Genomic DNA, 24802 nt, shown 5'->3' on the forward strand with positions numbered 1-24802 from the left:
AAAAAAACAGTCTCTTCTGCCTCACTGTCCAGATGAGAAAGCTGGGGTTCAAAGAAATTGGTTACTTACTTGCCCAAGGTTAATCAGGAAGTAAGTCACACAGAGCTGGATGTAAACTCAAGTATGTCCGGCTCCTAAAATCATGATCTTTTGACCATATCGTTTTTTAAAAATAATAATTACTAGAGTTTCTACCAACTAAGCTGAAGCAAAGCACCCTGGCCCCATCCTCTCAGCTGACACTATGGACTGGAAGCACAACAGTCTGGAATACACAAAGCAGATTCAAGGATATGAACATGGGTTTGTAGACAGTGCGGCTCTCTAAATCCTGGCAAATCCTGACACTCTACTTTCTACAAAGGACAGAATAGGCTCTAATGAGCAGGGCCACCCAAGACAGTCCTTGGTTTACACTTGTTGTCCCCAAAACCCACTGCCGTTGAGTCGATTCCAACTCATAGCGACCCTAAAGAACACAGCAGAACTGCCCCATAGGGTTTCCAAGGAGCGCCTGGCGGATTTGAACTGCTGACCTCTTGGTTAGCAGCAGTAGCACTTAACCACTACACCACCAGAGTTCTCTTGTTGTCCCAGCATAGTATTAATGGCACCTCCTTTCACGTTCAAAGGTGATATATTAAAGGGTCGCCTACCAAGAGGGCTGTAACTGTCCTTAGCTTTAGAAAACCCACCTTTGCCAATCTGTCTCAATTGTTAGGAAGCACTGAAATGAAACAGGTGATGAAGAGTTACTATTAAGTCCCTCAATTCTAGCTGAACTTAAGATTACGTGCAGAGGGAGAGGAAGGGTAAGAAAACCTCACTGACAGAGCTTTTGCAGACAATCTTGCCAATTCTGATTTTAGAAAACCAAAGCAAAATATTTATCAACAAGATTTCCTAACATCTATGGCCAACTGATTTTTTTGACAAGGGTGCCAAGACCATTCCACAGAGAAAGAACAGTGTCTTCAACAAAGGGTGCTGGGACGACTGGATCTCCACGTGCAAAAGAATGATGTTGGACTCCAACTTCAGTTTACATACAAAAGTTAATTCAAAGTGGGTCAACAGCCAAAATAAAACAGCTAAGACCAAAAAACTCTCAGAAGAAAACAGAGGAATAAATCTTTATGACCTTGGATTTGGCAATGAATTCTTAGATATGATACTAAAAGCAAAGGTAACAAAAGAAAAAATAAGATAAATTGGACTTTAATGAAGTTAAAAACTTTTGTGCACCAAAGGACATTACAATGGAAGTGAAAAGACAATCCACAGAATGGATCATATATCTAATAAGGGTTTAGTATCCAGAATCTATAAAGAACTGTTACAGCTCAACAACAAAAAGACATACCTAATTAAAAATTGGCAAAGAACTTCAACAGACATTTCCCCAAAGAAGATATTTATACGGCCAATAAGCACATGAAAATGTTCAATGTCATTAGTCATTAGGGAAATGCAAATCAAGATCACAATGAGGGGGGACATCTAAGACAACTGGCATAATAAAATCTATTAAGAAAACATTCTGCATCCCTCTTTGAAGAGTGGCATCTGGGGTCTTAAATGTTAACAAGCAGCCATCTAAGATGCATCAATTGGTTTCAACCCACATGGAGCAAAGGACAATGAAGAACACCAAAGATATAAGGTAATTATAAGCCCAAGACACAGAAAGGGCCACATAAATCAGAGACTACAACAGCCTGGAAACAGAAGAACTAGATGGTGCCCAGCTATAACCAATGACTGCCCTGACAGGGAACACAACAGACAACCCCTGAGGGAGCAGGAGAGCAGTGGGATACAGACCCCAAATTCTCGTAAAAAGACCAGACTTAATGGTCTGATTGAGTCTAGAAGCGCCCCAGTGGTCATGGTCTCCAGAACTTCTGTTAGCCCAAGACAGGAAGCATTCCCAAAGCCAACTCTTCAGACAGGGATTAAACTGGACAACGGGATAGAAAATGATAATGGTGAAGACTGAGCTTCTTGGATCAAGTAGACACATGAGACTATGTTGGCATCTCCTGTTTGGAGGGGAGATGAGAGGGCAGAGGGGGTCAGGTGTTGGCTGAATGGACACTAAAAGAGAGAGTAGAGGGAAGGAGTGTGCTGTCTCATTAGGGGGAGAGCAATTAGGAATATACAGCAAAGTGTATATAAATTTTTATATGAAAGACTGACTGGATTTGTAAACTTTCACTGAAAGCACACACACAGACCACCATGAGGTACCACTTCACACCTACTAGCATGGCTGTAACAATAATAACTTTTTTATGGAAAGTAAGTGTTGCAAAGGATGTAGACAAACTGGAACCCTCACGCATTGCTGATGAGAGTGTAATATGGTGCAGTCACTGCGGAAAACGGTTTGGCAGTTCCTATAAAAGTTAAACAGAATTATCATACCAAAAAAAAAAAAAAAAAAAACCCCGCTACCGTCAATTCCAATTCATAGTGGCTCTATAGGACAGAGTAGAACTGTCCCACAGAGTTTCCAAGGAGCACCGGGTGGATCTGAACTGCCGACCTTTTTGGTTAGCAGAGGTAGCTCTTAACCACTATGTCACCAGGGTTTCCCAGAATAACCATATGACCCAGCAAGTCCACTCTTACGTCTACACCCAAAAGAACTGAAAACAAGAACTCAAACAAATACATGTGCAGGCATATTCATAGCCAAGAGGTGGAAACAGCCCAAATGTCCACCAGTGCATTGATGGGAAAACAAATGGTAGAATGTACATATAATGGAATATTATTCAGCCATAAAAAAGAATGACATTCTGATACAGGCTACAACATGGATGTACCTCAAAAATATTAAGGCAAGTGAAAGAAGCCAGACATAAAAGGTTGCACATTGTATGATTTCATTTATGTGAAATATCCAGAATAGGTAAGTCTATAGAACACAAATGAGTGGTTGCAGGGATTGGAAGGAAGAAGGAATGGGAGACAACTGCTTAATGGACACGAGGTTTCCTTATGGGATGATGAAAATGTTTTGGGACTAGACAGATGTGGTGGTTGCACAATATTGTGAACGTACTAAATGTCAAAAAAGTGTTCAATTTAAAATGGATAATTCTACTATATCAATTTCACCTCAAATGAAAAAGTTTTTTAAAAAGGTATTCTATGAAAAAAGCTACTCTTTTAGCTTGAAATTCAAACAATCACAGGCAAGCCCTTTTCTCTGAGGCAACCCCTGAACTTCGGTTTGCAGAAGTGTTTTACGCCTTCTTTCCATTTCTGCACACAATATTAAAAAGATGTGTAGACAAGTGTTGAGATTTCATAAAATTAATAAATTTTACTGCTTCATCAAAAAAAAAAAAATTTCCTAACATTAATTAAAGATTATTGGGCATCATATGCCATGGTTTCAATCTTCACAAGCTTATTAAACCCAGTCAATCATTCATCCATCCATCCTTCCATCGAGCCATCCTCTCAGCAATATTTACTGAGTACCTCCTAGTCATCAGCCACAGTGCTGGAAACTTCGGATGTCAAGATAGAGGAGACAGGCAGTCTCTCTGCCTTGGAGGGCATCAAAGTGTGCCAGGGAATCTAGGCCTGTGATCAGGAAGATGGAAAAACAACCTGGGCAAGCCCAAGTAGAGTATCATTAGAGACACTAAGACACTATAAAGGATAATCTTCCACAATTAAAAAGAAATTCAAGTTGTCTGAGCACAAAAACTTTTCAAAGTTTTAGAAACCCATTTTTTTCTCTACAGAGGCCTTCTGTTCTCCACATTTTTTTCATACTGATACATTATAAACCCCTCAACTTTAATTTATGAAGTACGTTTTTAAACATTCTGCCAATTAAACAATCTGTGTTTTGTGACTGCATATCTTACAGTCAATTTCTCTAGAAGAGATCCTTTAAATTATGTTGTAATATCCCCAACACAATGAACACAACTCTATAAAAGCCATTTTTCCTTCCTCTTATACAGCAAACATCCTGTAAACAATTAATGCCCCACTCTTTTAACTGGTGGCTTTTGTTTACTGACAGGAAAATAAAAAAAACAGGAAAGGAAACTACAAATTCTCCAAGTAGCAATAGGGACTTGCTTCACTTCCTACGGAGCAGGTGGTTTATATGAGGCAAGTGGCTATTGTCTTTTGATTCGTTTTGGCTTTAGAAGGAAAAAAAAAAAAGGCTGAGCAAAGCCTTCTCAAACAACAGAACTTGGGGTCCTTGAGTTGCCACGCAGATGGAAGGAGGAGGGAAGGGACTCCTCTCTTGAGGGTTCTCCCTTATTTCCCAGGTCTATCTCTAACAGGAAGCTCCTCACATGTTACAGGGAAGCTCTGTGAGAAAACCAAATTTACAGGCAGGGGGCATCTAGCTCTTTGTTCTTACCAGCAGGTTCTTCAGCTATTTTCCCAGTGAAAGGGAGTTTTAATAAAGTGAAGGCAAACATTTTCTTTACACTCAGAATAATAAAAATATTCCACTCAGCTCAAAATCAACAGTTTCTCCACTGACTTGGTAGGACAGGCTTGCTAATATTCAAGGAAAGCCAACAACAGAAAATATCAGCAAAAAGGATGATTTTTTTAAATTTTATTTTAATGAAATCTCTCCGAGGGGCATGGTCATAAGTACTGATTTACGTTTTCTATCATTTTCCTTGAACCTGTGAACCGTGGCCATGTACGAAGGTGATACCAGCCTCTCTTCCCCCTTCCAGGCCATGAGGCCAGCCAAACTTGCTTCTGCAAATGTAAGACATTGCTTTATGAACAACTATTATAGCTTATGTATCATCATTAAGGCCCAGGATAACTTGGGGCACACAACTCGAATTCTAACCCAGATCTCACCAACTCCAAAAGTAAGCAGATTCCTCAGGAGAAGGTTCCTCAAGGAGCTTCTAACCAAATATGGGATAAGTGCTAGATTTACATAGCTAATTGTCTTAGTCATCTAGTGCTGCTATAATAGAAATACCACAAGTGGATGGCTTTAACGAACAGAAGTTTATTCTATCAAAGTCTACTACGCTAGAAGTCCAAATTCAGGGTGTCAGCCACAGGGGATGGCTTCCTTTCTGTGTGTCGGCTCTGGAGGAAGGTCCTTGTCATCAATCTTCTCCTAGTCTAGAAGCTTCCCTGCACAGAAACCCCGGGCCCAAAGCATGCGCTCTGCTCGTGGCACTGCTTTCTTGGTGGTATGAGGTTCCCAAATCTCTGCTCACTTGCCTTCCCTCTTATCTCTTGTAAGATAAAAGGTGGTGCAGGCCACACCCCAGGGAAACTCCCTTTATATTGGATCCCAACCAACAAACATTACAACAAATGCACGAATAGAAGACACAAAAGATAAACAGAACCTCACAAAAATTTAAAAAACTTATGCTCATCAGCATGCATTATTAAAAGAGTAAATAAACAACCGACTGGAAAAAAACTTCAGAAATGACTTATCTGATAAGGGTCTAATCTCTAATAACTATAGAAAAATTTAACAACAAAAAGACAATCGAATCACAAAATGGACAAAGGACATGAACAGAACCTTTACCAAAGAGGACACACAAGCATGTGAAAAGACGTTCACGATCACTAGCCATTAAAAACCAAAACCAAACTCACTGCCATCGAGTCGATTCCGACTCATAGTGACCCTACAGGACAGAGCAGAGCTGCCTGATAGTTTCCAAGGAGCACCTGGGGGATTCGAACTGCCGACCTCTTGGTTAGCAGCCGTAGCACTTAACCACTACGCCACCAGGGTTTCCATTAGAGAGATGCAAACCAAAACTACAATGAGATACCATCTTACCCTGGCTAAAATGGCACTAATTAAAAAAAAAAAAAAAGACAAAAGGTAACCAACATTGGCGAGGATGTGGGGAGACTGGAACTTATCCATTTGCTGGTGGGACTGTAAAATGGTACAACCACTGTGGAAAATGGTATTGCGCTTTCTCATAAAACTAGAAATAGAACTAACCTATGATCCAGCAATCCCACTCCTAAAAAAGGAAAAAGAAAAACCCATTGCCATCTAGTAGACTCTGACTCATAGTGACCTCACAGAACAGAAAAGAACTGCCCCATAGGGTTTCCAAGGAGCGGCAGGTAGATTCGAACTGCCAACCTTTCGGTTGGCAGCCAAACTCTTAACCACTGCACCATCAGGGCTAGAGATCTGAAAATAATGACATGAACAGACATATGCACACTCAACGTTCACAAGCTGCTTTATTCACAATAGCAAATAAATGGCAACAACCAAAGTGTCCACCAACGGAAGAATGGATAAGCAAATTGTGGTACATACGTACAATGGACTACCATGCAACCACTGAGTCTGCGAAACATATTATAACATAAATGGACCTGGAGGGCATAATGCTAAGTGAAGTAAGTCAAGCATATAAGGACAAATATTATGTGATCCCTCTTTTATAAGAAGATAAAAATAGATAAATATAGAGAGACCAACCTTCATTGGTGGTTACCAGTGAGGGGGGGGAGGGGTAGGGAAAGTACGCTTTATAAGGTAAAGACTAGTTATTTGTGGTGATGGGAAAAGTGGCACCAAATGTGGATGTAGTGAGCACAGCACAACCAAAGTAAAAACGAATGTTTGAGTACATATGGGTGGGTATAGGGAAACTGGTATATGGGTAGGTACTGATGTGTACATAGGTGAGAACAGATAGAAGTATCTATAAACCCATAACCAAATCTGTTGCCATCGAGTCGATTCTGACTCATAGCGACCCTACAGGACTTTGTAGAACTGCCCCATAGGGTTTCCAGATAGCAGCTGGTGGATTCTACCTGCCAACCTTTTCTTTAGCAGGCTAGCTCTTAACCCCTGTGCCACCAGGGCTCTAGAAGTATCTATAGTTACATGTAAACACAAATATGTGAGTGCAGGCACACATATTCATTGAAGACACAAATACGGATACTCCTCAGACATAAACAAGCACCCTTCAACATTGGTTTTCTGGGTTTGAAGGCTTAGGACCAGTGTCTCATGGGACAACTCAGTCAACTGGCATAACATAGTTCACAAAAATCATGATCTGCAGCCTAGTGAAGTGAATAGGTCTGGGGTCTTAAAAGCTTGAGAGGGGCCATCTAAGACACAAAGGAAGGAAAAGGAAGAGGAAAGGAAGAAAAGACTGGCTCTCCCTGGAGACAGAAGGGCCCTGAGAATCAGCACACAGGGCACCCACACAGCACAGAGCATGTACTAGGGGTGCAGTGAGTGTCTGTGAAGGAAATAAAGGAGGCATTCCTACAGATGGAGTCTCCTGCCTAGGTCAGCTATGTGAGATCACCAACATTCAACATTCATTTTTGACTTAAAAAAAGCAGCAATTTCATGTGATTCAACGTAATCTAGAATCCTTTTAAGCTTAACTATTTCATGCATATGTCTATCATCAACCACTTATCTTTCTATAATGCTAGCCTTATCCCCCTTCTCATGCCCGGTCAGCTGCCACATGAATGATCCACATCCACATCAACGTACCAAACATCAGAGTCCATGTCCTTCCAACAAAACTCCTCTACCCATGTTCTCTACCATGACCAATAGTCATCATTCTTTCCCCTTCCCTTTTCTGCTACCATGAACCACAGCAGCTACAGTGTTTGTCTGCCTGGTATTACAGTCCTGTACACCCTTCTCCTTGTTCCTCTAAGGAACTACCCATCCCCTTAATGTAATGCTGATGACTGGGCTGTTCAGAGCACAATACTCCCTTTCCGCAGTGACTGGGTCCGGAATGTGCACAGAACCAAAGCAAAGTCACCTACACTCTTCTCTGGGACTGGTATGTGGATCTCAGGAGACAGAAGTTGAGTTCCACTAAGGGTGGTAAGCTAGAATATGTGAGCCGAGACGGCTGGCGGACACCATGCCAACCACATGGCCTGGTATGCAGAGCTCAGTAAAGCAGAGAAAGGCAGAGGCCAGACATGGTGAAAGAGTCCCTGGGACACTGTTTGAGCCCCTGGACTCAATGCTGCCCGAAGCGCGCTGCCCCTAGACATCTCGGTGACTGGCACCACTGCATTTCCTTTTCTGTTTAGGTTAGCTAAAAGTTGGATTTTTGTCACTCCTAACAATCCAACAAAAAAACACCTATGCAAAATTGTACCATGCATAACTTAAATCTTCAAATAATTCGGTAATATGGCCCCAAGTATCTTTCTAATCCTGTTTCCCTACCTGCCATTGTACCCAAACAAACATGCCTAGAGTTTGCTCATAGGAAACCCTGGTGGTGTAGTGGTTAAGTGCTACTGCTGCTAACCAAAAGGTCGGCAGTTCAAATCCACCAGGCCGCTATGAATCAGAATTGACTCGACAGCAATGGGTTTTTTTTTTTTTTTAAAGAGTTTCCTATCTCTGTAGCTTTTATCAAGATATTCCTATCAACCAAAATATCTAGAAGCCTGCAAAGACTTGGTCAAAGGCCTTTACTCCCATAAAATTTTCTAAGACATTTCCAGCGGAAAAGTTTAAAAAAAAACAAAACAAAAAACTTCCTAGACAGAAAATGTCTCTTGCTCTTCTTTACTACTCCTAAAGAACACTGCTCAGACCTTTCACTCCAACATTATCAGTCAGTCTCATCTATGACTGTCTTCTACCATCACCAGTGAGTTCTTAATGGGCAAGAAGCCATAGGCAGTAATAGCTAATCACAGAAAACATTTGGTGAAATGAAAAAGAAGCAGGCAAGCTACTTGCATTCAAAACACATTTGCTGCTGTGGCTACTGCTGCTGTCACAATTAATTCAGTCTGAACCCTTTTCTATAAATGTACTACATTAATTCTTCTCTAACTTTTAATTAAGTTACTGTGATTATCTGGATGGCCTTGATGTGGAATAGGAAATTCTTTGAGCTCTTTTAGTATTTCCCATTAGTAAGATAAACAAGGAAGACTACTTAGGAACCAGTATACACCCCGAGTAAAGGAAAGCTAAAAAGCTTTAATTACTCCACGATGACCACAAAGTCCAAACCTTCAGGCATGGCAACCAAGCCACTGGCAATTCTGCCAGCCTGTCTTTCCTGCTCCTTGTCCTCACACTCCCACAGTCGTTCTTCAAACTTGCTGAAGTGGAAGGTGGAACAGCTAAAGGTCTTGACATTCTTGGTAAACACTCTTTCATCCAATATGTAAAACATTATTACAAATTTCAATATGGAAACCAGGAACAAACTGCCAGCAGAAGGATGTACATTAGGAATTAATACGCATGACCATGAGCACAGCTATCCAGGAAAACCACAGAATGTTGAACTTGGCCTGCATAGCTGATATACGTTTTTCTATCATCATTTTTTAGTTTGCTTTATCACCTGAAAGTTCCAGTAGTCAAGCAAAACACTGAAAAACGAGAAAATATCAGTTATTAATGCAGTTTCTGTATCAGTGATTTTAATAGTTGAATACTGACCCAACCCCAGGAACATCCATGGTCAAGCAGAGCACAATCTGAAAACTAGGGTGTCCTAACCCTCTATTAGGCTGAACAAAGTCCTAGCCTAGTGATGTTATGATATGAGAAGCATCTGAAGGCTAGAGAACCCTCTGTCATATACCTGACGTAAGAAAGAATAAAACAAATTCATGAAATTCAAGTATATTCTCTACTTTAAAGGGAGGTACCAAGTGCAACCATAATGAACTAAGAAAATCTAAATTCAAATAAATGGCTGTAGGTGTCCATAAAAGACAAAAATTCCTCCAACTGATAACTCTGCTGATAGTGCCCTTCTGTGTTCTGACACTGATAGGGATAGAATCCATTATCAAATTAATTTCTTGAATCTATACAAAATGAAAGATAAAAATTCATGATGAGATGAGTAAATCAGACACAAGGAAAAATTAATTGGTATAGATTTGTCTAATAATATGTTTGACCCCATCTAGAACAGAAAAAAAAAATCTACCAGTAGAAAGTTACACGATAAGTAAGTTTATGTTCTGGGGGAAAGGGAAGTATTCCAGCTAATTTGTGTCAAATATTAAGTGGGAAGGGGCTATTTCTTTTACACACTATTCACATTGTTCATATTTTAAACAACTACAATCTATTCAACTGGCATATAGATCTTGATTTTATATTCATAAAAGTGGAAAATGCAAAGCTATCTTTATGCAACTGATACACAATTTGGGGAAAAAATACAATGAAACTCTTTGAAATGTAACAAAAGAGAATAACCTTTACCAACTCATTTAGGTAATCTGCTGTATTCAAGAAAACAAAGCTTCTACCACTTTTATCGGTATCAATATATTAAGCCTATAGGTGATAGTTGTATAAATATATTCAGTGAAACACATTTTGCTAAAGGTTTATGCTTATTTCCTAGTTGAGTCCTTTTTTATTTTCCAGTAAAAAAAATATATTTTACAACTTCATCCATGGACACAGTCACAGTATCATCCTAGAACAGTATGAGTGCTCGACTACTAACCCGAAGGCTGGCAGTTCAAGGCCACCCAGCAGTGCCAAGGAAGAAAGATGTGGTAATCTGCTTCAGGAAAGATTACAGCCTCTTTGCATAGCTGGAAATTGATCAAAGAAGAATTTTCTCTACATATTTTCTCTCCTTCTTTCTCTTCCTTCCTATCTCTCTTACCTCAAAAGTTCTTCCCTACTCCAAAAACGAGCCAACTGCTTGACACCTGAATGATGCTCTGTGCACACATAAAAGAATAAAGAAGTACAACAATGAAACAATACAAAGGGAACAAAGGAAGAAGAAAATCGAACATGGAATAGTCATTCTCCATGTCAAGATTCCCGCAATCTTAATTACCTACAAGGAGAAAAAAGCAGTGTGAAGAGGATGCTAAGAGTGCTGATACTGAGCACGCAAATGAAAGGGCTTACAGAAATGGTGTAAAGACACAGTCTTGGTAATGATACAGTTACTTACTTATAAACACTCCATAAATGCTTGCTGAACTCAATTAAATATTTCACAGGTTCGAAGTAGGAAAAAAGTGGTGAGCAAGACTGGAAAAGGTGGGTGGTACCTCTAATCTTTAAACATAACAACAGTAATAAAAAGAAAACTATGTACCGAGTAGAGGTGCAATGATATTTCAAAACTAAAGGCCAACACGCAAAGAAAATAATATTTACTTTAGCTTGGCTTCATCAGCTAACCCAGAAAAATTCCACATGAAAGTAAACGCAAAACTCAATTCCTCCTCAGGAACAGTGATGGGATTTGGGCAATGGGTTTTGCTACAGGTTTTCCCACTGGGCTTTGATATTTTCTCAATGATCATGTGGGTTCTTCTGGGTCACTGTGGACTCAATTAAAAAGACATTTATAAAAGAGAACGTCTATGTTTCTCTCATCCGCATCTTCAGTAGCAGACATTCAATAAGGTATTAATATTTTATCAGATGTTTTCATTTCATCTAGACAAGTGCATCATCTCCACAATGTCTGTATGATCAGGGGTTCCTAGTGTAAACAGCAGTTCAAGGAGACAGCTCATCTCAACAGGCTCCACAAGGCTCACTGCAACTTAAGTATTGCAAGCTCACAGGAAGAGCCCCACATGTAATCACACAATGTCAGAAAACTAAAGAGAAATGAAATAGGGCAAAATATCAACTCACGAGTAGCCAGCTACCCTGAATGATTTAAACCTATAAAAACAAAAACAGTAGCTCTAACCCATAGAAGTATAAGCTAGTCCTCACTGTCACCAAGATAATTTCTTCTAAGGATGTACAAGAGAAACACATGGATAGAAATGACAAGTTATTCTTCTAGGCATAAAAACCCTTCTCTCCTTGAACCACCCAAGAAGAATGCGCTTTTGGCTCTTCATACAGAGGAAACAAAATAAACAACCCAACCACCTATTCACAGAGCAAGTACATTAAGAAAACAGGAAGGAATGACAGCCTTCGTCACAGAACAGCAGAGCCAACTCCATAACCAACTTTCTGCTGTTCCTTTATGCTGGGCACATCTCCCAATCAAAGTGAAAAAAACACCAGTCAGCTTTTTAAGTTAGAAATGATAAAGGTTGCAGCTATTATTTTTGGAGAGTTTCTACACAGCTGGTGACATATACCTTGGTGATAATAGGAAACAGACATCCAAGGGCTAGTGTAAGTAAAGAAGATTATGGTATTACAGGATAGGGTGGGATGGGCAGGGTTGAGCATCTCTTTTTGAAAACTTTTTTTATTGCCTTTATAGTATAAGAAAAAATTTACCTTGATTAGATTTAATATTTAGTCACAGATACAAAACTGATTTAATTAAAAAAAACACCAAATTTATGGGCCCATTACTCTCAAACTAATTATTCAGACCACTACATATATTTATTGAGCAATATACCAGGCAGTGATTTAGATGTTCAGGACACAGGAGCTGACATCCCCAACGAAAGCTGCACACTCCAGTAACTCTTACACATTTATACATATCCCTACATCACCTAACACAATGCCTATCGCATAGTAAGCACTCAATTCACTTCTGTAATACTGAATTAATACAAGACTAATTTCTCCTTAATTCCCTACTTTTTCCCTTATGTTTAAAGCAGTATAGATCATGGACCCTTTGGAATCCCCAAGGCTGTTTAACGGGATCTGTGAGGTCAAGCTCTTTTCATATTATCTGCCTCTCTCTGTGCTGACATTTGCATTAATGGTGCAGAAGCAATAGCATGTAAAACTGCTCGAGTCTGAGCACAAATCCAGCCAGTGGCATCGGCTGTTGCACCACACATTTGTGGTTAAAAAGAAATGCTCATCTCACCTAAGGATGTCCTTGATGAAGAAGTAAAAATAATTCATTGTATTAGAGCACGACTGTTCAGTACACACCTTTTAATACTTTGTGTGATGAAACGGGAAGCGCACATGAAGCACGCACAAAGCACCCATGCTGGTCCTGGGAAGCCCCTGTGCATTGGAGTCGTGGAAGTGAATTAGCCACTTTTTCTCATGGAACACCAACTGTTACTTGAAAGCACGATACACAAACTATGGTTATTCAGACTTAGGTATTCAAAAAGGGACAAAATGAGCCTGTTTTCAGAAAAACAACTGATAAAGTAATAAGATTCTAGTTTTATGCAAAAAGTAGAGTTTCTGAAAACATATATGTTAACTGTGAGCTTGCCAGCTTCCCTACACTTATAGACTTTTTTGATGAGATTAGTGGTGATATAATTTTTTTTTTTTTTTGAAATATACCAACATTTGGGAGATTTTCCAAAAGGTCAATACATGATGTTCAAACTCACACATGGATAAAAGATCCATTCTATTCCAAGTGGCTGAAACAGGCTTTTAAAAGCTCATAGATATGGTTTCAGAATCTATATTTCAACTAACCTTTAAGAAGCTACCACTTGTCCTGTATTGGTGTAATACCAAAGGAGAAGATCCACAATTATCTGAAAGGAAATTAAAACACTCCTCCCTCTTCCACATACATATCTGTATGAAGCTGGATTTTCTTCATACACTGCAACCAAAACAACGTATCACAGCAGAGTGAATGTCTATTAAGATATTCACAAAAATGTAAAATACACTTCTCAATATTTTATTTTTCTGTTTTGGAAAATACAGTTATTGTTCATAAAAATGTTATGTTAATACGCAATGGATTTACTGTTATTTTTAATGATTTAATAAGGATTTTAAAAATCTCTTGGTTTTTATTTTTAATATGATAAATATTGATATATATGACCTACATAAACAAAAGCTCTTTGGAGTACTCAATAATTTTTAAGAGTGAAAAAATCCCAAGACTAAGAAGTTTGAGAACCACTACCTTAAAAGAACATTTAGGTGGCACCTCCTATAAGGAAACATAGAGGCAGATTTATGGAAAACAATTTGAGAAGTAAGGAACACAGATGAGCTAAAATTTCTTAATCAACAGATGACAGTGCAAAAAGCGATTACATTTTAATTCATGAAGTAAATACACACTGATTGAGGTTTCTCCTTAGGGCCGAATGGTTAAACTACTTGAACATTTGGGTCTCCATTAATCCCCTATAAATTTCCCAAATGATTAGGCCTGTGTGAGACTATAGTAGCAGAGTATGTAAATTCATCCAATTAGCTCAATTATATCTGTCTATTTTCCCAAATTCACTAGCGTTTATTGCATTGTCTTTTGCCACCATTGGCTGGGTGACTTCTCACTGAATTATTGATTTTCTGCCAATTAATTACCAAAGTCAGATTCATTTGGGCTTATCCTCTAAAGAAATTATTTTTTCCAGTCTCACTTCTCTTGTATACTTTAGAGTCTGTTAGGGAATCAAAATAACTGGAAGCCTAAAGATGAGATAGTGAATTCTAATAGTATCACTGATATCACAAATAATCCAGTTGTCAGACACCAAAATGGACAAATCACTGAATTCCAGACTCTGATGTTTTCACTTGGATCTTCCCTCAATTCTCTGTCAATTCAACTATGCCAGTCTTAGAATAAACCAGAGTGTTGTTAAACCCAGGACAAAGACTGATAAGCACATTCACATACACACTCTTGTTCAAAGAAGGGGTATGCCTGAGGGACAAGAACAGTTTAATAAACAAATTTCTCATCTGTGATGAAGCACATGCATTAAAGAAGGAAAACGTGTTCTAACTTCTGAAATGACATTTGCCCAACTAAATGGACGTTCCTACAGTAGTTCATAACAAAACAGGAAGTTCGTGTCTTCTGTCTCAAGCAAAGGCTTTCTCTATATGGCCTCTACAGCCCACCTGAATGTACGTCCAACCAGTGACAGAACCCTCAGCTCCAAGCCTGGAATTTCTTCTAGCCCGTACACTTCCCACCAAGATCCCAACATATCTTATGAAAGCATGGAAATGGAACAAGCCCTTCCTCATTCCCCCATTCGTACACTCTCTCACCTTAGGGATCCTATCATGCAGGCTATTCAAAGCTATTTAAAATGTATCTCAAGAATACCCATACTCTTCTTGATTTCTCTAAAATGTGGGTGTCACTAATGTGAGAAGTTTGATTCAGTAAGGCTCAATTTATTTTTGTGCCACAACCTGAGTCTGGAGAAAGTAAATTCAGTCAAAACTTAACAAAGCTGTAGAAAGAAAAGGAAGGAAGGAGAAGGGGGGTGGGGGGAGGGAGAGACAGAGAGAGAGAAAGGAGGAAGGAAATTTAACTCAGTGAATGAGCAACACCAAAATTAACAAGACTGATGTAGGTAGAAAAAAAATTTGAGTTCACAGACCTTCATTCTAGAAAGAGGAAGATGTAGAGAAAAACCACAGTGGACTTGATGTCAGATGCTAAATTCAAGCCCCTCAGCCCCCTCACTTCCCCTCTAACGTCTTTAAGCCTTTCCTGAAGAGGAATCAGCTCAGAGCACACTGCATACTGAGGCTACCACATGCAAAATCAGTCTCATCATCACCTTCCTCCTAATACCTGCACCACCACAAAAAAGAAAAAAACAGTCCTGAAGAAAAAGCCAGGGAGGACTTCCAAATAATAGCAGAGCCAAGTAAGATACAATGTCAAACAGTAAATTCATGAATGTACTGTTATACAAATATAATAGGCAGAAGCAAAGAGGATGGAGAAGTGACCCTATAAAGAGAGAACTGAAATCCATCAACTTAAAACACAGAAACTACAAACGGGAAGAATTTTGCTTTATAAGACTTTTAGAACAAAAGAAAAGGTATTAAATTTTCACCAAGTTAAAGGTCTGGTTAAAAGGAAGGCTGGTAAATGAAGGCCTGTGCTTCCTGAGGTGTGTTTCTGGATGCGCACAACACAGGGGAGAACCCTGCAGGGCTCGCGTCTACCTTCTGCCTCCCTGGAGCCTGCCAGCACTCAACTTGAAGGTATCAGCCCCAACCAGAACAATGAGAAAACTGTCAAATGTATTGGAATGGAAAGACTTAATAAACAAAAATGAGTAACGGTGGCTGTTACAAATGTGTATTGCATGTGATGCTCTACTTCCCTGATCAAATTGGAAAATAATTTAACTGTTTGTACTTCACAGAGGAGGTTAAAGAGAGAGAAAACTGAAATTTTCCACATGGAAGAATAGAAGATTAAATTTAATCCTGTAACATTTGCTTCTACTAACCAGTATTGTGCTGCCTGTTGTTACACTTCTCTCTCTACACACACACACACACACACACACACACACTAGCTTCTGCTCCCCTCACACACACACCATCAGCTTCTGCTCCCCTTTGAGGCTTCACTGGGGTGGAGAGGAGCAGCCTAGAGCCCTGCTATGCCAAGTGGACCATCAGGCCAGCAGTGGAGCCCGGGAGCCCTGCCGTGAGGCCCTTCCAGGCCAGGGGCCCCGCCATCAGGGGCTTGGGATGTCATTGCCTCTGGCTGTGTCTTCAGGTACAGAAAGCTTAACCTCTAACCTTGTACGACAGGGCTGTCTAGCGCCTGTCTTTTTTCTTTCTTTCTCTCTCTTTTTTTTTTTTTTTTTGGTCTTTAAGCTCTCCTTTTGACCTTGTGATGCAGTTTACTGACTTATAAGGCTTTCTTTCAACTTTCTAGCCTCCCTGGTATATGGCCACAACAGCAGAGAGTCTAAGAAAGTCAAAGAGATGCGAGACACTGATCTTATGAAAGTGAGAAGCGAAAACACTTCGGGGGCCCTCGTGCCAAAAGAACTCTTAACCAGTCAATGAACAGAGATTGTTCTTCTAGTTAAGCAATTGACAGGCCAGGGCTACAAATCCAACTTAGCCTCGCCTGAGAAGGGGCTCTGGTGGCACAATGGTTAAAGTGCTCGGCTCTTAAATGGAAGGTCAGTAGCTCGAATCCCACCAGCCTCTCCATGGGACAAAGATGTGGCGGTCTGCTTCCATAAGGATCACAACCGGTGCTACTCTGTCCTATAGGATCACTATGAATCAGAATGGACTCGACAGCAGCGGGTTTGGTTTGGGTTTCTCATGTCTTAAGTTTTAATTTACTAGAAACTGCTAGGTCTCTCGCTTTAAGAAAATAAAAACACAGTTGAAATGGCAACAGCCTAAGCCTCTAAGTGCTGCCTGCCCCAAAGGGCCAGTTTCATTGGTACATCTGGAAAAGGCTGCTCCCAGGATGAGGAAAAGCAGGCGAAGGCAAGTGAATTACCTATTCCCACTAATTTACTACTGGAGACAAATCACCAGAAAAAGGGAAGGAAAAGAAGAATGTAAAATTATCAGTACACACATACATGCACACACTTACAGCCTGTCTGATAGCAAGAGGAATATTTAGCACACACATTTGCAGACACTTACTGTCTGAATTAAAATGGGAAGCTGCATAGACAGAAGTCACTGAATAATTAGCAGTGACGACAATTTTACTCTGCTAGATGCCAGATACAATTACTTTCACTCCATCTCCAGAGGTAAACACATCTAAACTGGTATAGCTGAATGGGACCACCTGCCACTTGCTTTTTCAAATGTTCTTAATTTGGGGATATGATTATGGCCAACTAAAATGTTAGATGTTCACATCCAAACCAAAAAAAAAAAAAAAGAAGAAAGAAAATAGAAGTCCTATTCTATTGTGAATTAATGTGAACTCTATGCGAAAATAAAACAAGCTGATTCATCAGCCTATATGCTCCTGGTCCTAAGGCATTAAAAAAAAGATAAGAAAAACTTTCTGCATCACCAAAGAAAGAAATGTTTATTGTTAACTGAAAACTTGATCAACTGATAAGTTTTCTAGAATTAAAAAAAAAAATTCTTTTTTAGAATCCTTCTCATTAACTTTAAAGAACCTTAGAAAACTAGCAACAAGACTTATTTCTTAATATAAAATAAAAATTAGCAATAATATTTTATATTTGTTTATCCTCCCATATCAAAAAACCCATTGTCTTGGAGTCTATTCTGACTCATAGAGACCCTATACGTCAGGGAAAAAAATGACATGAAAATGCCCTTTTTTTCTTAAATCCTACATTCTGTACTTTTCTGTTGAGTGACTAGAAAAACGAAAGAGTAAATTAATTGCAAGTAAATCAATTCCATATAACTTCTGACTTCAGGAGATTATCGACTTTACCAGCAGCCCGATTCTAGGACTGGGCATATCTAGGCCAACCCAAAGTACTTTGGAAACTCAGAGACCAGCTGCAAAACACCCCTGAAGACACATCTTTTTGAGAGCTGAGGGAATTATTACATTTCATGCCATACTTAAAACACAAAAATAACACTTTTAAGGAAAACAAGCAGATATTCTCCTCTGAAAGCTCTAAGTCAAATATTTTACTTTCCGACAAGGCTATCTTAAAAATGTTAGAGTTATCTAGTCAAACTTCTATCTAGCAAACAGTGGAGAAATGGAAATAACAGTGATGGTGCATATTTACTAAGTCTTTGGTGACCAAAAACAGAGGCAGGGGGTGAGGAGCTGGAGCACACAGCCAGCCCTGCCCCACCCCACAGACGGTACATTCAGCCTCTGTACTCACAGGAACTCTATTTTTCTAGCTATTCCTTAACATAAGCAAGACACTAACTAGAGGGTTCCTCTAGCTTGACCTAAAGATTACATTACTTAAAAAATGTAGCTCTGGAGAATAAGGAATTCTGAAATAAACCTTAGAAACAGTTGTTGCCTCTAAGGTCCTTTATAGAAAATGTTTTATTATGGCTTTGTTTAGATGATTATAAAGACTGTCTGAACTACCTTTAAAAATGTTGTCAGGTATCTTAGAAGTTAGCAGAATGGCAAGAATTTTCAAACAAAAATTGTTGAATAAGAACTGTCAAAATTAAATGAAAAGACACAAACTCTCAGCAACACACAGAACAAAAAAAGATATTCCATTAATTAAAAAAAAAAAAAATCCTAGTATCAGATAAGCAAGATTAACAGAGCTGGGGTTGCTCTTCAGAAGTCACCTTTCACTAAATGGTTAGGCCACCCTCACCTAAGGGATATTTATTCCCAGGTAGACACATTAAGGACAGAGACCTTTGCTTGGGCAGGCCCAGTCTGGTTCATCTGAAGAGTCAATGCTAACCTCACACAAGGGCCCTTCAAACCCACAAGGGCAAGCTCAGCCTCTCAGTCAGCTCTGCTCAGCTGCTTTCCTGACCTCCTGCCCTGGGGTTAGATTTCTGACCCTCTTGTAATCTCTAACCTCCTGTCTACCACAAGACTGTTCCTAGCCTCCTACTGATTCTCAAAACTCAACCCTGGCCTCATACTCACCATTGCCCTCCAATTTTTCAATGACCTCACTCTACGTTCCCGAGCCCCTGGCGAGAACGGACTTGTAGGCATGACTTTTAGTAACTCCACAAAACTGATAACATAAAGAGTTAATAAAAAAACATTAACAAAATGAGAGTGCTCTTCGGGGTGGGAGGAGAAAATGTAGTTAGAGCCACTTTGTGGCTCAGGCCTATGACCCGCTAAGGGTAGAAAGTAAGCTAACAAAAAAGAACAGCTGGTGCTGAGAGTAAAATCAAAAGGAAAGGTTGAGTCAGAAGAACTGGTGTTAAAGATGAGGCATAAAAGGAGAGACATTAGCTAACACCGAAAGGAGCCAAGGCATGGATTCTTACCCATAACCTCATTTCATGTTCCTCATCACACGTTATAATAACTCTGCCTGGGGCAACTATTCCCACACAATTTTTATTTCTGAAAGTTTCATCCTCATTCTTCCTGGGATGCGCACCTTGGGCAGGCACTAAAGGGAGGCAAGTCCAGTGCTCCTTTACCCAGTCTCATTCTAACTACTCCCTTTAAGGCTTTAAGAAAATCAACAGGCCCTAAGGTTCACACCAAAGTTTCTCACAGTCCAACAACCCTAAATCTCCCTAGTTGCCTAAATTTAATAAACTCTCTCTGAAATCTAGTCAGAATTTCTCCCGAAATAATCTAGTATTTTAAATTTAAGTCCCCCAAATCATTAAGTGTGCCAACAAACCAGAATGACCAAAGAGAGCAAGAACAGGGATCCATAGGCCCCTCCCAACTCCATGTCAAAAATAACATCAAAGTACTTTGCATCAGAATACAGGCTTTGTTTTCACACACTGTGGAGCAGGGTGGTGGAGTGGGGTTATAAACCACATTTCCACAATTATAAGCCATGGGAATCTGAAGAACAGATCAGATTGTGTGATTGTGAGACAAGTCAACAAAGGACACGGGTAAGGAGAGACAGACATGCTGATTCTAAGGTCAGACATGCTGATTCTAGGGTCCTACACTCTGGAGCCCAAGCCCAACTCTCTTCGCACAGGAGCCTGCAGCCTCCCATGGGAGTTCTACCAGTAAGTCACAGAGGTTTCCCATTGCCTCAGGAGAAACCAGGCAGAGGCTGACCACTAAAAAAAAAAAAAGTGCTGCCATATTCTGCAACCTTAGGGAACACAGGCTACACTTAAGAGAGGGGAAGATATGTTATGCCTGTGTATGGTCATTGTAGATGCAACTCTAAGATCATAAAAAAAAAAAATGCAAAATGGCTGTTTAGAAAGAATTTCCTTAAAAACAAATTTACAGCTAAAAAAAAAAAATCCAGTCATACTTCCTACAGACTATTTTCTTGGACTTCCTTTTATGTAATTTGGAAATAAATTTAATAATGCTTAGTAATCCTATGAAGCTGGGCTTTGTTATTTGGAAAATGCTCCTACGTGAAGTATCTCATTCTCCAACAATGCCAGGTAAGTAAGGCGTTTTCTAGAACTCCTGGAGTTGAAAAAGCACTGGACAGGGACTGGGGAAAAGACATCAGTTCCATCCAGTCTCCTACCCAGGAGGTTACTAACACTATGCATAAGAGGCTTGGAAAAACTGCTAAAACTCTACATCTCTGTTGTGTACTGGTGGGCATGTGCACGAATGTACGCGTAAATATATCTCCCTTTAAAGAAGTTTCCCTTAGATTTTTTCACTGCAATGAGGACAAAATGCCTTTTATTATTATGATATCCACTTGTGAAAAACACCTGTAAGCTCTTGACCCCAAATGAGATTTTTCCCCCTTAGGTGTGCTTTATATCAAAAAGTCAAAACGCCAACATACTCAGCAAGGAAATGATTATATACTTTTTTTCTTTCTTGAGGGTGGAGTTTTTTTAAGATCCTTTATCCTTTTGGACTCTTGCACAAATATCACTTTTCCAGAAATACGAAATGAGGAGATGAAATATTTTGTAGGGTTTTTTTTTTTTTCCTGGCCTAATCTCAAGCAATAAATGTATATGAACGAATATACTAGTTGAACACTACCAAAAGAAAGTACTGAGAATTTAGCACTGAATACCTTATGGAACAAAACTTCAACTTTTCTAAATATTTAAATATATATCATCCTATAAAATAATCCATATAAAGCACTAACACAGGGAAAAACAGAAGTTCAACGCTTAGACAATGATCCAAACTGCCTCCTAGAACACTGATCTCAGAAAAAACAAGAATAACACAGCAACTGAAGAGCTGGAACCCTGGCGACACATTAAAGACACCTGGAAAAGAGTGGGTGTCACACTCCAGATCTACTACAACTGAATCTCCAGAAAAGGACTCAAGTATCTGTCTTTTTCGTTTATTTTGTCTTAAAATGCCCCAGGTGATTCCAGCATGCAGCTGAGTATGAAAAGACTCTACAGAAACACTAACAAAGGCGCCCATCCTAAAGAGCACCAATCATGAGAGTAGCCAGTTCCTAATGAGCACTTACAGCGGGCCAAGAATTGCTCTAAACCGTTTCTATGCATAATCTAACTTACAGCTTTGTAACTGCCCTTTCACTTTGATACTCTAGATTGACCCTGTTCGGTGGAAACCATTGGTCAACTAGCTCATGAGTGGTCAGCGTGGAACTCTCTGTCTTCCAGGTCACCACTCCCCTTTCAGATATATGCTCATTCAAAAGATACTTCCCCTCCATACCGAACCAAGCCAGTTGCCACTGAGTAGATTCCAACTCATAGCAACCATACAGGACAGAGCAGAACTGTCTCATAGGGAACCCTGGATAAACCAAACCCATTGTCATCGAGTCAATTCTGACTCATAGAGACCCTATAGGACAGAGTAGAACTGCCCCATATGGTTTACAAGGAAAGCCTGGTGGATTCGAACTGCCAACCTTTTGGTTAGCAGCTGTAGTAGCTCTTAACCACTAGGCCACTGGGATTTCCGAACCCTGTGGAACAGAGTAAAACAGCCCCATAGGGTTTTCAAGGAGTGGCTGGTGGATTCAAACTACCAACCTTTTGGTTAGCAGCCTGAGCTCTTAACCACCATGCCACCAGGGCTCCACTTACCCCATCTCATCTCATTTCCAGTTCGACAGGCACAAAGTCTCAGGGCAACAAAAAAGTAGCTCCTCCTAAAGTAAAGGCTGATGGCCTCAGTCAAAGAAAATTCAAAGGCAGCCTTATTCTCATAAATTGAAAGGAAAATAAAATGAAACCATAAAAGAAAAATGTCAGAAAGTCTGGGTCCCTAACTACAATCGAAGATCTAGCAAAAACTCTCAATCCTTAAAAACCTCCTTCACGTCCCACCCCCCAAATCTGTGGAGGAGAGGAACGGCAGGCAGGGGGGTGGCAAGCACCCACCCTACTGTGCTCTGCGCTCAGCACTTGACTGTCACTGCTGCCGCTGGGCAGATTCTGACTCCATTCAGCTGTCACCCTCCACACAGTGGAGAGAAGGCCCGGGCTCTGGACACTGTCTCCTCGCAGCACACTAACCTGACCCCATCCAGCTCAAACTGTGCCTCACTCTGCGAAGTCATCCATTGTGCCCCCTACAATAGGTGTTTTCAGAATTCTGACTTCCAAATAAACTGCCTAAATTAACTTTTTAATATGGGTGAGGAGAGCTACTATCTTCAGACAGACAGACATATATACATATCTCCTCAGAACTAAAGTCTGTGCTGTGAATGGCCATTTTTTTCCATTAGTATCCTCTTTAAAAAAGGAAAACATGACCCTTAGGAATACTTGAAATTTTAACTTCGCTCCTCTGAAAATGTCAGAGGAAAAATCCTAGTTTCATTTAGAATGAAATCATCACTAAGATACTAGTACAGAGGATCAAATGGTCCACAAACACAAACAATCCAAATGTTAACCAAATCAAAGTAAATTTTAATACTGTTTTCCACAGTGGCTGAAAAATATCTTAAAGTTCCGTTGCTGCGAAAGGAGTGAGTGACTTCCCTTGCCATTTTCAAAACTGCTCCAATTTAAATGGCTGCCAGCTACTCCAATTCACTAATGATGCCTTGAGAATGCTACCTCTATAAAGAAAAGTTAATAGGTTTAAAGCTGGGGAGGATGAGGGTGGTGGTTACACACAAAGGAAGGGCAGGGAGAAGACAGTGCTTCCTTAAAACCAACCAGGATTCCAGCAAGGGAACCGGCTGGTCTTTAAGTGATTCTAATGATGCTCAACTCAGGCTCACGGAGAAATATACACGCAGAGCTCACTGCATTGCTCGATAGCTGGCTCTCTCAAATCCATTTTGCCTCATGAAATGGTACCAAACATAAAAAGCACTGCACTCGAAGATTATCCCAACCTTCACAAGGCTGAAAGAAAACTGTCCTGTGTTTCCTATATGTGAAACTAATTCCAAATTTCAATTGCCACTGGCTCATAATTTGCTGTTAGCAAGTTCAGGTGAGAGTTCAACGAAAGCGCGGCAGTATTGGGCCACAAGTCAACTAGGAGGAATCCTAACATAATGATTTGGTCAATGAACTAATTTATGCCATTGTGAAATACTTAGAATTGGTTACAGAGAAATGAACTTACAGAACAATTTTTATTTAATCATTTTTAATTTTCACCAACTAATGTAGTCTAAAATATCAATGCCCATACAGAGGAAGGAGAGGGTGTTTTACAACCTGAATTGAAGAAATCATCTATTAAAATTCCACATAGTTTACTTATTTGGAGAAGCAACAGCTTATCATTATTGATGTTAAAATAATCACAAGAGGGAGGGAGGGAGGAAGAGTTTTTAAGAAGCCTACTATTAGTAAGAAACGTTTCTTCCCCATTTCTCCCTCTGGTTTGAGTTGTTAACTCCTGGTTCTTTCACCCTGAGAAAGTAGGGTAACTTGATTAGAAAACGATCCCTCTCTGACCGCCCCCTCTGCTCCAGCCCCAGTGCCCCCATGAGCCCAGTACTGCCTAGGACTGGGTGGCTGATTGGTCTCATCCTGACACTGTCAGCAGAAAAACCTGGTTTTCACAATAAGCTGTGTCTTCCAACCTGTTGTTGTTATTAGTTGCTGTCAAGTCCGCTTATGGCGACCCCATGTGTGCAGAGTAGAACCACTTCACGAGGTTTTCAAGGAGTGACCTTTTGGAAGCAGATCGCCAGGTCTGTTTTTCAAGGAGCCTCTAGGTCGGTTTGAACTGCCAGCCTTCAGCTAGTAGTTGAGCTTTTAATTGTTTGCACCTCGCTGGGACTCTGACCTCCAACCTAAGCTCTATCAATCATAAATGAGCATTTTGGCCTCTATTTTTACTTTGGTTATAATTTTCAACTTTTTTCAAACTAGGGGAGACAAAGAGGGTGCACTGAGGCCCTAACACCTAAGGATGGGAAACAGCATCAATTTTCACATTCCAAAAGGACCAAAAGGTCCAAACCCATTGTCACTGAGCCAAATGCAACTCATGGCGACCTCATGTGTTACAGAGTAGAACTGCTCCATTAGGTTTTC

General features: G+C 40.0%; 1 protein-coding gene across 7 annotated transcripts in view; it reads right to left on the minus strand.

Moving 5' to 3' along the window:
• The window catches only part of SIPA1L2 (signal induced proliferation associated 1 like 2), a 264129-nt gene that overhangs the window by 216052 nt on the left and 23275 nt on the right, over positions 1 to 24802 (minus strand). Inside the window, exon 1 of one of the 7 annotated variants that reach the window (XM_064276673.1) lies at positions 3496 to 4169. The exons of the other annotated variants lie outside the window; for them this stretch is intronic. The gene's annotated coding sequence lies outside the window, so the exon portion shown is untranslated. Of the gene's footprint in view, positions 1 to 3495; positions 4170 to 24802 lie in introns of those variants that run through there. 7 annotated transcript variants of the gene reach the window in all.

The sequence above is a fragment of the Loxodonta africana genome, chromosome 25, assembly GCF_030014295.1.
Source record: "Loxodonta africana isolate mLoxAfr1 chromosome 25, mLoxAfr1.hap2, whole genome shotgun sequence".
Lineage (NCBI taxonomy): Eukaryota > Metazoa > Chordata > Mammalia > Proboscidea > Elephantidae > Loxodonta > Loxodonta africana.